The sequence below is a fragment of the Phascolarctos cinereus genome, unplaced genomic scaffold, assembly GCF_003287225.1.
Source record: "Phascolarctos cinereus isolate Bilbo 61053 unplaced genomic scaffold, phaCin_HiC Scaffold_4;HRSCAF=312, whole genome shotgun sequence".
NCBI classification, from domain to species: Eukaryota; Metazoa; Chordata; class Mammalia; order Diprotodontia; family Phascolarctidae; genus Phascolarctos; species Phascolarctos cinereus.
In genome coordinates this window covers 573,903,020-573,915,609 of record NW_027555847.1, presented here as the reverse complement: position 1 = coordinate 573,915,609, position 12,590 = coordinate 573,903,020, and the positions used below count along the sequence as shown (strand labels likewise).

The 12,590-nt window shown below is 38.7% G+C and overlaps 1 protein-coding gene across 6 annotated transcripts in view; it reads left to right on the top strand.

Moving 5' to 3' along the window:
• EXOC2 (exocyst complex component 2) overlaps positions 1–12,590 on the top strand; it is a 238,954-nt gene that overhangs the window by 1,532 nt on the left and 224,832 nt on the right. The window lies entirely within an intron of this gene.

The window sequence follows — 12,590 nt, the reverse complement described above, 5'->3', positions numbered from 1 at the left end:
GTGTATTGTTAGTTTACACAGAACTTTTCTCATAATAATCCTGTGAGATAGGTAGTACAAGTATTATTAATCCCAGTTTTACAGCAGAGTAAATTGAGACTCAGAGACTTGTTCACAATCATATAGTTAGTAAATGGTGGATCTGGTAGGAACTTGGGTTCTTTAGTGCAGTGTTTTTTCCACTGCACCGGAAATTATGGGGATAGATTTGTGATAAGTGACTTTTTATGGCAAAAGAACTAGAAGCCTTCTAGCTCTCAGAGATAGTAATAGGTGAATCCAAAACTCTCTGTGTACCTTCTTGGGTGAGAAGTTTCAAATTTGAATAAGTAGAATTTTAATCAAATGACTGAAAGGAAGCAGAAGATGCTCTGCCACTCCCGTTAACTCCTAAACATTTCTGCAATAGAATTTTAATATTAAGGATTTTCTTTCCTAAATGAAATGCATTTAGAACTATTGTCTTAGAAGTTGATTTCATAATACTTTTTGAATTGCATTTGAGTACATGAAACAAGTTTAGGATGCAGGAGGCAATGGGGAATGTAATTGATATTCAGTAAATTGAGTTGGAAAGGCATATAGTTGTCAAGTGAAGGTAATCACTGAAGGAGGTTTCAGTATAGGTATTAAATTAAATAATTTCATTCAGTAGAAGTGTGTTGCCCTTGAGAGAAATGCTGTTCCTTTTACTTCAGAGTCAGAGAGAGAAGATAAAGGTAACCAGATCCAACCAGAGTATCCAGAATTGATTTTCTAAATGAAAACATCATTAATTTATATGTTGGGATCCAGGGAGGGTTTGAGAGAGGAGGGAGTAGGATATAACTACATGGAATGAATGTTCTATTGCCATTAATTAACACTAGAGGAATTGTTGGGAATACTCAACTACTTAACACCATATCCCTTTCTCTTCCATTTATCCTTCCTTTATTCTTCTATTCCCTGCTCTTTTCCTCACCTATTTATTCTTCCTCTCCTATCTTTTCCCTCTTTCTCTCTTTGAGTCAATCAAAAATATTGTTTTAATACAGGTTTTATATATATACATATATATATATATATATATATATAAAATATATCTCACATTTTTGCAGGAGGCTTTTCCTGATCCCTGCAGTTGTCAGTACCTTCCTCCTAGATTATCTTTCTGCTGTGTATATATTTTGTATGCGTTTACATATATGTATATTGTCTCCCTTATTAAAGTGGCTCAGGTCTTTGCCTTTCTTTGTATCTCCATAGCTTAGCATAGTAAAAGGCACACAGTATGTGCTTAATAATTGCTTTAAGACTGATTTTATAGCACTTTAAAATTTACCAAGTATTTTACTTATAGCTGCCAGGTGAAATAGTGGCAATGGTGGTGTATTTGAAATAACTTTGAAGGAAGGTTCCTGTTTATTGGTTAGATAATAATTAAAAATTCCTCAGTGGTGGTGCTGCCTACAAATGCAGTGAATTAAAAAAATCAGAGATCTCTATGACAGAGACTTGATCTGTATCTTAAAGAATGGGTAGTATTTGGATAATTGGATGGGTAGAAAGTGAGGACTTTGCAGGGACAGATAACATGAGCAAAGGCCTGGAAAGAGGAATAAGCATAAACTCATTGGGAGATAGTATGATGTACCTTTTAAGGTTGATTAGGTAGAATAGGGTCAGAAAATATGGCAAAAGTCAGTCAAAGGAGTTAGAACTTAATTTGATAGACAGTAAAGAATTCTTGTAGATTGGAAGTGTTCTGGATGTGTTAAGCCTTCCAGCAATGCCTGTTGTTTACTTCTCAAGATTAAAAGAGGTTACAGATTATGGATTTCTATAGTTCAGATTGTTTTTTTAAATGTATTTTGTTTTTGAGCTCTATGATTGACTGTCTTCTATTGTGTGATATTTCTTTATACTGTTAGGTAGCTGAATTTCATAACATTAACAGTGTGTTAAATAACTTTCTAGGAATTCTGTTTTTCTTGAAAACTAAGGACCCTGGATTACTTTGTCCTGGTTTTAAATCAGATATGCAATGATAGCTCTATGTGGCCGAGGTAATATTTTGCTACAATAGTATTTCACTGATACAGAACACAGCTGAGAATCAAGAAGGGGGAGAAAAGGCCTCTAAACCTCAAAATTAATGCTACATAGTCTGCACTAAAATTCCCTTTACTAAAATGTATTCCTAGAGAGCTACTGGTAGTCCTTGTTATTTCTTAATTCTTACTTTACATGAAGTTTTAATGTGCCTAGTTATCCGTTTAGAACTAACAAATTAGAAATGGGCACAGAGGACAGACAAAAATGACAGTTGCATGGAGAAGTGACAATTTAAAGAAGACAGAAAATGAAAACAGACAAAAACTCACAGGGACAATTTAGTATAGGGACAACACTTTATGCTTTCAAATGCCTCAGTAGTTTCTGAAAGAATCACACCATCTTGCAACGTGGTATAATACTTGATTTTTGTAAACATAATCATTAGCAGAGAAGAGGTTTAATATACTTTACTTAAGAAAGAGAAACATTATACATTTTATTTTTAAAATGTTAGTGATGCCTTTTGTTTTTTAAACCAGTAGTTTGCTGTTAGGCACCACTTTCCCCTTAGTGTAACTCTCCCTTATAACAAAAACAGTTAGACAGATTGTATGCACCCTTTCTGTGGGCTTCCACCTTTTTCTTGAGAAAACGGAAACATATTTCATTATCCATTCTCCAGGAAAACGATTGGTCATTACAGTTAATTTGAATTTGACTGCCAGGGTCCTTAAAAAATTCTCAAGTTTCTCTGAATTCCTTATGTTCATAGTTTCTTGAAATTCAGTAGTAATCTATTGCATTCATATGCCACTGTTTGTTCATTAATTTCCCCCATTTGGTGGGCACCTACTTTGTTCAGGTTTTTTTTTTTGTTTTGTTTTGTTACTAGAAAAATATTACTCTGAGTATTTTGGCATATGGGAGGCTTTCCTTTTTATCTTTGACTTCCTTGGGGTCTAGAGATATCACTGAATCAGAGAGTAATGCATCGGTTTTACAAAGATTTCTATCCTTTATAATTAAAAGAAGGCATTTTGCTATGTATGTGGATAAACTTCCAGAAAGAATAGTCTATACTTTGTCTCACCACCTAGGTATCCTTGAACCCATTGCTGTCTGACTTCTGTCCTTAGGCTGTACTGCAGAGGTATCAAAATGTAATTGAAACATGTTTAACAAAGCAAATAAAAATAGAGTATAACATAGAAAATATTAATTTGTGGTTTTCTAAGTTGGTATGTGGCCAGCAGGGATCAATTTTTGTTGACACCATTGCTGTACTAAGACACTGTTCCCCTCCTCCCCTTCCAACTCTTTTCCTTACCCCCTACCTTCCACCCCCAGGTCGTTATTGATTTGCTTATGGCCAAATCCATTGACTTTTTTTTATCTTACATTCTCCTTGATTCCTTAGCAACATTTGATACTGTTGACTACCCTTCACTATATCTTTTCTTGGATTTTTTTGATAATGTATTCTCATTCTCTTTATCTTTTTGAGCCCTCTTTCTCTAGTCTGCTGATTGTAATTATATTTCCAATTCTCTGTCCTAAGCCTCACTCTGTGATTATATTTGATGAAATACGGTGATCATATTTACTCCGGTGAACTGTTATCACCTCTGTATGTATCACATCTTAATGCCAGATAGATAAAGATATTGTGCCACCATCTTAAACTAAACATATCCAAATGAGTCTTTTTCTAGAAATCTTCAAAATCTTCCTTCTTTGTAATTATTTTTATTGATGGTACCATTGTTCTTCCAGTCATCTAGACTTAAAACCTCAGAGACAACAACATTGCTTGAAATGCTGAAACTTATTGATCACTTCCCTATGTATAAAAGAATCAGTGATCATCTTTCACTTGATGGTTATTGATATTCTTATCTTTTAGATTTTGACCTGAAAAACACAGAACAAATGTCAGCGCTTCAGAACTGGAAGGGACCATGATGATAATTTAATCTAGAACATACCTAAACAGGAATTACCTTCATAATATTCTTAACAAGCAGTCATTCAACTTCCATGTGAAAATATCCATAGCATGCTATCTTCAGAGATAGCCAGTTCCATTTTTGAATAGCGATAATTGTTAAAGAGTTTTTATATGTGCATTTTTCCTATAGACATATGAGGCGATGGGTTTTATTGCTGGCTTCCTTCTTGGATATAATTTCATATGAATTACTAGCCTTCTCCTGCTATTTTTCTTATAATGTTACTGTTGTAGCAGTAATGTTCTTTCTTCCAGAAGTATTTCGAGAACTTTGCAACATCTTCCTGACTCAGTGACTTCTGTTTCTCATATTGGCCACCTCTTCTATTTCATGGGAATTTTGCCCATTCTTAGAGATCTCCTCATTTTAAATGAGGAATTCTCTGAATTCTTCCCTCAACCCAAACCTTGCAATGCCAGAAGAACCCAACTCTTACATTTTGTTAATATTGAAGACGTGTTTTCTAGGCTGAAAATGCCTAAGGTTCAGATCTTCTGTTCCATAAAATAATTTAGTTATCAATTTCATTTAATCCATATTTTAAATTTTGTACTTCTCATTTACTTAAAATGAGGGATACCTATGTTATCATTTTTTAATTTACCTTTAACCCTGAGGCCTCCCCCATCAATTGATCAGGTCCTATAAATTTATCCTATTGGTCCCCTCCTTTCCTCTCCCACAGTTACCTGTCCTAGTTCAGGACTTCATTATTTCTTACCCAAGGAAGTGTAATAGCTTCCCTGACAACAGTCTTACCCCTTTCTAGTCCATCTTTCACAGTGCTGCCTAAGTCTTCTTTGATGCACAGGTGTTGCGGGATGAGAGGTTGAGAGGTTGTGACCCCTCAAACACCAGAGTACAAAGATGGGTCGTCTGGAATGAATTCACAGACTCAAGCATTCTTTAACCCAAGGTGGCAAAGATTTATTGTTACGCTTTTCAGCGGGCAAGGATTCTTAAGGATCCTGCAACCTTAGAGAGGTACAGTTAAAGTTTATATAGGATAGAGTACAATAAAACATATGTCAAATATGCTAACTAGGGGATTCAGGGTGGGATTAGGGAGTGGTTAGGGAGTGGTCAGTTCTCAATTGAAACTCAAGATAAGAAAAGTCCCATTATTCCAGAGAGTATCTGGTCCCAGACATCCTGGGCCCAGTGATAACAAACAGGAAGAATACTGATCAGCTCTATCTGGTCCTGGAATTTGCTGACACAGGAAGGGGTGTCTTTAGTTCACTCAGAGAGAAAAAGATTAATTTAGGTTTTTGGCCCTTATTGGGGCTCAATTGATCTTAAATGATTATCAAGGGACAGTGTTTCTGAGGCTAGGGAGAAATTGGGGCCCAAGTACTAGCACCCAAACATAAGCACCCAAGCATAAGCACTCAAGCACCCCAACATTCCCCCTTAAACAGATGAGACCCAGAATCTTTTGGGGTTAGGGACAATGGTCTCAGCTTCTGAAACTGCTTCCTGCTGGGTTTGGGCGTAGAGCTGTTCCTGCCTCCTGGGGTCCCTCTGGTCAAGGAGTCGGTTCTCTAGCCAGTGTGTGGAACTTTGCCGATGCCAGGTCCAAGGGGTGATGGGTTGAGGTCTCTGACAGATATTGGTACCCAGTCTGAGCAGTCATCTGGAAGTGGAGGGCACTGAGCCTAGACGGGACAAATCTGGCAAGGAGATTAAGCAGACAATGGCCAAAAAGAAGTAAAAGGAATATAATCAGGAGTGGGACAAGAATAGTAGTTAACATAGAAAGAAGCCAGGATCCCCAAGAAGAGGATGTACTGGTATACTAAGGGTTGTTATGGATGTCTCACATCCAGGTGACTTTCTCTAGTCCTATTGAGCTCCACCTATTGAGAGTTGTTAATATACATACAGCAGGAGGTGTTGGCCAGGGCACAGGGCAAGTAGATAATCCAAACCTATCTGATTATCCAGGACCACATTTGCCAGGGAATCCAGATGCTGCTGAATGTCCCAGAGACCATAAGCTGTGTCATTTGCCAGTTGGTGAATGGTCCCTGTCACATTTGAAAGAATGAACTCATGTTGTAAATGTCCATACCAAGGCATGAGATACTCTGTTCCCTTTTTAAGGTACCAGAGAACATTGTCCTAGAACCCATGCTTCCCTCTTTTTAGGGTGGAGGTGCTGGGTTAGTAATATTGAAAATGGTCAGAGGTGGTGCCAAAAATCCAAGGGAGCACACACCAAAATCCTTACAAGGTATTAAACACTGGGTGGCCAGAACAACAGTCCTGGGGTCCTGCCAAGTAGTGGCATTTTGCTTTACTTATTCCTCACCACCCATCCCACAAAGGAAGAAGTATCCCTTAGGGGTACAGATGGGACCTGTTTATAAAAGATACTCAGCATGGATGCCCCTATGGATCACTATGATTACATGCCAATATTACAGGTAAGAGAGAAACTTTCAAAAGATCAATAAGAGTGTTACAGCTAGAAGGGGCAGTAACATTGTGTGTCAACTAGGAAGGTTAAATAAGAAATACCTGCTAGGAGAGTGGCTGGAGAATTTGGTCATAGGTGCAAGTAGGGAGTGTTCCCTCAGAACAGGTGGTACGGCTGGCAGAGGTAAAGTTCTGGGGACACATCACTGGAGGCATCATTACAGGTGGTGCAAGTCAAGAGACCAGCAAGAGACATTTACAGTCCCTCCCCTGGCAAGGGCCTTTACCTGTATGGTGGCCATAGAACTTGTCTCCCAAGCAAGGGAATAATTCCCTGTTGAGAAACAGGATGTTGAGATAGAAAAATTTTCCTAAAAAGGAGTGGCCAGTACAAAAGGGGTGGCAAAGACCTCTGAGGTGGTTACATTGGGGAGGGGGGCTCTTGCAAAAACTGCCTTAAACAAAAGAGGTTCCTAACTTTAACCTCACAACTGAATAGATACACAATCTTGTTCCGCAAGCTTGTTTATCCTTCTCCAATTACACACCAGAAATTGAATCTTCTACATATGATAAATTCAAACACTAATTTTATACTTAGGCCATGGGATGACTTACAAATTCAGATCAAAACAGCAAGATCTCACATACTTATATTGTGCTGATGTCTTTTACTGACCACTTGCTCTGATCAGAGAAATCTACCATAAAAGGAAAAGGCAGAGGGACATGTGACATCCAAATATGACAGGATAGAAAATCCTTAGCTCTGTTTGAATTCAGATAACAGTTACAGTTCTCCAGTCATGCAGTATCAATTCCACATCATAGCCAGACTCAGGAATAGTCAGGTGGGAAACATTCCTTCTCAAAGGAACACAATGGGGAAACTGAGCCAGGAGGATCCCATCCTAGATTGAGGCTAAGATTGTCCTCACAGCTTTTTCCCAGATGCAGACATCCACCTGTTCTGAGTAGCTTGTGGCATTTCTGATACTGATTTAACGCAGACAATTATACCCCAAATTCAAACTGAAAACAAAATTAGTTATAGTCCCAAGAGCCTTTTAACTCAAACAGCAAGTTTCACTAATCACAGCTTAAAGCCAGATAACAGTTAATTTTTCTCCCATGGAGTTGCAATAAGCAATAAAGATTTACCAGGACTCACATACATAAGAGATTTCACTTAACATCTTTCTTTCTCAAACTTAAACTTGTCCTGGTGTTAAAGCCAATCACTAGAAATCATTTCTATCTACTGTACATAAACTTGCAACTTCTCAGCAAGTCAAGTTCATTGCTTAGGAACTCCAAACAAGTTCTCTTCTCAGAGCAGATGATCTTGCCCACACAGATTTTTTCCAGGGACCTTGGCAGGTTTACAAAATAAGGGGAATTGCCATATACCCCAGGGAGGGGCTAATCCTGGTGCCCCTGCCTGCCGACTTCTTTATCCCAAAGAGGACTGTTTTGAATAGGCAGAACTGATCTGGATAAGGCTTTTACCAAATCCCCACCTTTTCACACAGTAATCAATTAACAATTCTAGGTTTTAACATTAAAACAGTAACTTCAAATAACTTAGTTAACAATCTTGTAACTTTCATAAGTGGTAGATTGTTTTAGCTATAAGCCCTTCTTTAATTACAGGTAAAGGTGGAAGTACCTAGTTTACTAAATGACAGTTATAAAACATTACAGGACAGGGTTAGCAGGGCTGACAAAATAATATAACTGGTTTTGCAGTTTTCCCACTGTAGTTTCTCTAAGTTCACACTTTAATAACATCCAAGTTGTGAAAAACTGCTTGACAAAACAATACAAAAGTTTACCAATCTGATGACTCCAATTCTGTTGAATGCATTTCCAAATTTCCTTACAAAGAAAATCAGGCATCTCTTCACCATTGACATTGCATACTGGTCACATCTAATTAAGGAACTAATAACAGTAGTTAACATTTATAGTGTCTGCCCTCTACCAGGCATTGTCTTAGGTACCTTCCAATCATGTGAGATAAACTGAGGTAACTTGCTTAATATCACCCAGTTAGCAAATTTCAGATCCATACATTTTCCCAATTTACTTTACTTCCAAACAGTATAATAAATTCTGTCTTAAGCATTAAATTAAGAGCATCACATTTCATTTGAAATATTACCAGAATGAATTAAATTACCTTTTGGTTGTGTTCTGGTACACAAAAACTTTTTTATGAGAGGCAGAAAAAATTGGGAAAAGATTCACCTCTTCTTTCCTCACCTTTCTCTCTTCCACATTTAACAACTTGGCCAAGGTTGGAATGTGAAGAGAGAAGGGAGAAAGAATTTTTTTTAACAATTCTCCAAAAGTTTCAAAACCTTTTTACTCTCAAACCTCTATTCACACTGTGTAAATAAATTATACCTTCCTTAAGCTTTCTACACATACTCCTCTCTCCTACATGCTTAAACCTTCTTGCCTTCTATCTAATTATCCCTCTGATGGACTCTGATTAAAGTCCCTTTAAAACTGCACATATCTAATTTCTTTCTATTTCTGACCTGACACTTCGAGGATCCTTCTTAACTTACTTTTTACCAATCATGTAACCTAAATAATAAAGTATTTTTCCTCTCTTTCTCATCCACCCACTCCTCTGAAGCTGCTGTTATCAGGGAGGGAGAGAAAGAAGAAAAAAACGCCAGCATTCCAGAGTCCAGCTACAGCCCTGGCTGCAAAGGGTTTCAGATTACACACGGACACACACCACACAGACAAACACAAACACAGAACAGATAACATGATAATGACAGGGATACTCCAGAAACTCAGAGAGACTTCCCCTATACAAAACAATTTTTCGTGATTCTCCAGATCTTATGGAGACCAGGCAAAAAATTTTTCTTAAGGTTTTGGAGAATGAGCTTTCTCCAATTGTGTAAAAGACAACCTAGGGGCAAATCTCAAGGTGTAGAGGGAGATTGGGCCCATCCTCTTTGCCTATAAGCCTTAAAAAACAGAAACAAAAAGAGAAGGACTCACCTGGACCAGTGTCCTGGTGAGGGAGAAAAACCCCGCAGAAGTTCCCACCAAGGCGTCCGTTGTCAACAGGGAAATCCGCTAGAGCCTGTTGCAGGCTCGACCCAGCCCCAGCAAGCCTTAGTAGGTGCTTGAGGGATGACCCAACTACAGGGTGAGAGGAGCGCGGGGAGTCGAAGAAGGCTTGAGACTTCAGACTAGCCCCATGTTGGGTGCCATAAATGTTGCGGGCTGAGAGGTTGAGAGGTTGTGACCCCTCAAAGACCAGAGCACAGGACGGGCCGTCTGGAATGAATTCACAGACTCAAGCATTCTTTGACCCAAGGTGGCAAAGATTTATTGTTAACGCTTTTCAGCAGGCAAGGATTCTTAAGGATCCTGCAACCTTAGAGAGGTACAGTTAAAGTTTATATAGGATAGAGTACAATAAAACATATGTCAAATATGCTAACTAGGGGATTCAGGGTGGGATTAGGGAGTGGTTAGGGAGTGGTCAGTTCTCAATTGAAACTCAAGATAAGAAAAGTCCCATTATTCCAGAGAGTATCTGGTCCCAGACATCCTGGGCCCAGTGATAACAAACAGGAAGAATACTGATCAGCTCTATCTGGTCCTGGAATTTGCTGACACAGGAAGGGGTGTCTTTAGTTCACTCAGAGAGAAAAAGATTAATTTAGGTTTTTGGCCCTTATTGGGGCTCAATTGATCTTAAATGATTATCAAGGGACAGTGTTTCTGAGGCTAGGGAGAAATTGGGGCCCAAGTACAAGCACCCAAGCATAAGCACCCAAGCACCCCAACACAGGTACTTTTCCCATCCCAGAAACCTTCAGTGACTGCTGCCTCCCACCCTTCTTCCCACCATCCCCACATATGTAGTTTGTCTTATAGCCAGACTAGACTAGTTGTTGTTCCTCAAACTTTACCTATTTTCTACTTCAGATTTTTGTCTAATACTCTCCATGTCTCTTCCTGCTACAACCCACCAACAGTTTTGCTTTTTGGATTGGATTAGAAGCTACTATAGGATCCACTGGAGTGAGTTGTTTTTCCTACCTGCCTTTAACTCCCCACATCCCCAAGCCAATGCTCAAGCCAATACAACAAGCATTTATTAAGCTCCTTCGTTGTGTAAGGTACTGTGCTGGATGCTGGGAATTCAAAGCCAGAATGAAGCTTGGCTATCTGTCTTCCACCATCTACTAAATGATACCCTTCTTGTCTCTTGTTCCAGTTACAAAAATTTCTAATTATAGCTCTAGTGTTTCTCCTTCCATATCATTGTGCTTCTGGGTCATGTTTTTGTGATTATTCTTTTGTTCCCTCTTAACTTACTACACCTATCCCCTATCACAGGTCTGTTTCTTATTGAGAATTGCTGAATATCATAAAAATCTATTGAGGATTTATAACAAATTAAAAAAAGAACAACTTGAAGTTGATTTTTTTTTTGAGAGAAATGTGAAGTGGTCAGTTTAGTTACTTTTGAAAATTTAATAATTAGAAACATAAGAGAGGAGGGAGAAGACAATAGAAAATGAAAGAGAGTGGAAGAAGAAGGAAAGCCAAGTAAATAACTGAGGTAGGCAAAATAAGAAAGGACAGAGGGAGGTAGGTAGAGGAAGAGGGCCTGAGATAAGATGAACCAGAATCTCTGGTCCCCATAGACTACAGAGATCAGAATCTTGTCCTCCTCTCCCTGCCCCACCTCCCTCTCTTATTTCTCAAATTAATCTTCTTGTTCTTTTTCCTTTCTCTCTTTTGCTTAACATTTCCTGGCAGACTATGTGACTTTGAGGAAGTCACTTAACATTTCTTGGCCTCAGTTTCCTCATTTATAAAATGAGGGGGTTTCCTTAAAATGATCTCTAATATCCCATCTAGTTTCTACTGCATTATTTGATTTTAAGTGTGGAATGTCAAGAATCCTTACTAAGTTCTTCAGCTTTTAACTTGTACCAGTGTTTGACTCTCTTGGCCCTATTTATTCTGTGCTGGTAATGCCATGAGTCCTTTCCCCCACCCCTATTCCCTATTATGTTATAGCAAAGCCACTTTCCAGGAAATTATTTCTGTCTAAGATCTGATGTCCTGTTGGTATGGATATTTTCCACTCCCTCCCTTAAAGTATTGATGGTATCAACTAAGGGAGGGGTAACTCCTTGGCACCAGACTTCAATTAAATTGAAGCCTGTTTAAAAATTACTTTATGAGAATTGACTCTTCTCACAAACCAGATGTTCTTTATCCCATCCGTAGGAGCTCAGTTTGATTATAGGTCGCCCCCAGTGTATATCACTGTTTTAAGGAGTACCTCAGAACACTTATTTTAGTCCATAGTGTTTCTGGAGAAGTTGAACCTGACTTTGAGTAGGTTAGGTCTGTACTCTTTCTTTATCCTGCAGATTTGGTTATTTGATGAGATGGACCTAGTAGTCTGTTTCCATCAAATTTCACCCCCTGAAAACTTCCTGGGGTGCTCCTGTCCAAGGACTATTCTGGGCATCCTTTACCCTTTGGATTTTTTCTTGGGATTTAGGGTAGGAGGACTTGTTGACCTACCATCTCAGAAACTAATTAATGGAAATAAAAGTGACCTATAGGAGGTTGTAACCCTGGACTGGTTAGGGATGGTGGTGGTGTTTTTTTGTCATTTTTCAGTTGTGTCCAACTCTTCATGATCCCATTTGGGGTTTTCTTGGCAAAGATACTGGAGTGGTTTGCCATTTCCTTCTCCAGCTCATTTTACAGATGAGGAATTAAGGTAAATAGGGTTAAGAGACTTGCGCAGTGTGACACAGCTGGTAGGCATCTGAGGCCAGATTTGAACTCAGAAAGATGAGTTTTCCTGACTTCAGGCCCAGGAATCTATTGCACCACCCAGGTACCCTGAGGATAAATAGATGTTTGGAGTCAAGAGAGTGGACTTTGGTCCTTATAGCTGAGTTTTTGAGGACTCAAGGACAATATATAATGTCCTTATTCACTTTCTCAGTTCTTTTCCAAGCTTTTTCACTTCATAAATCCCCTTAGGGGTGCCATCCTTGGCCTCACCCTAGAGTCCTTTGGTACAGGAGTTATTTTGGATAGAATGAA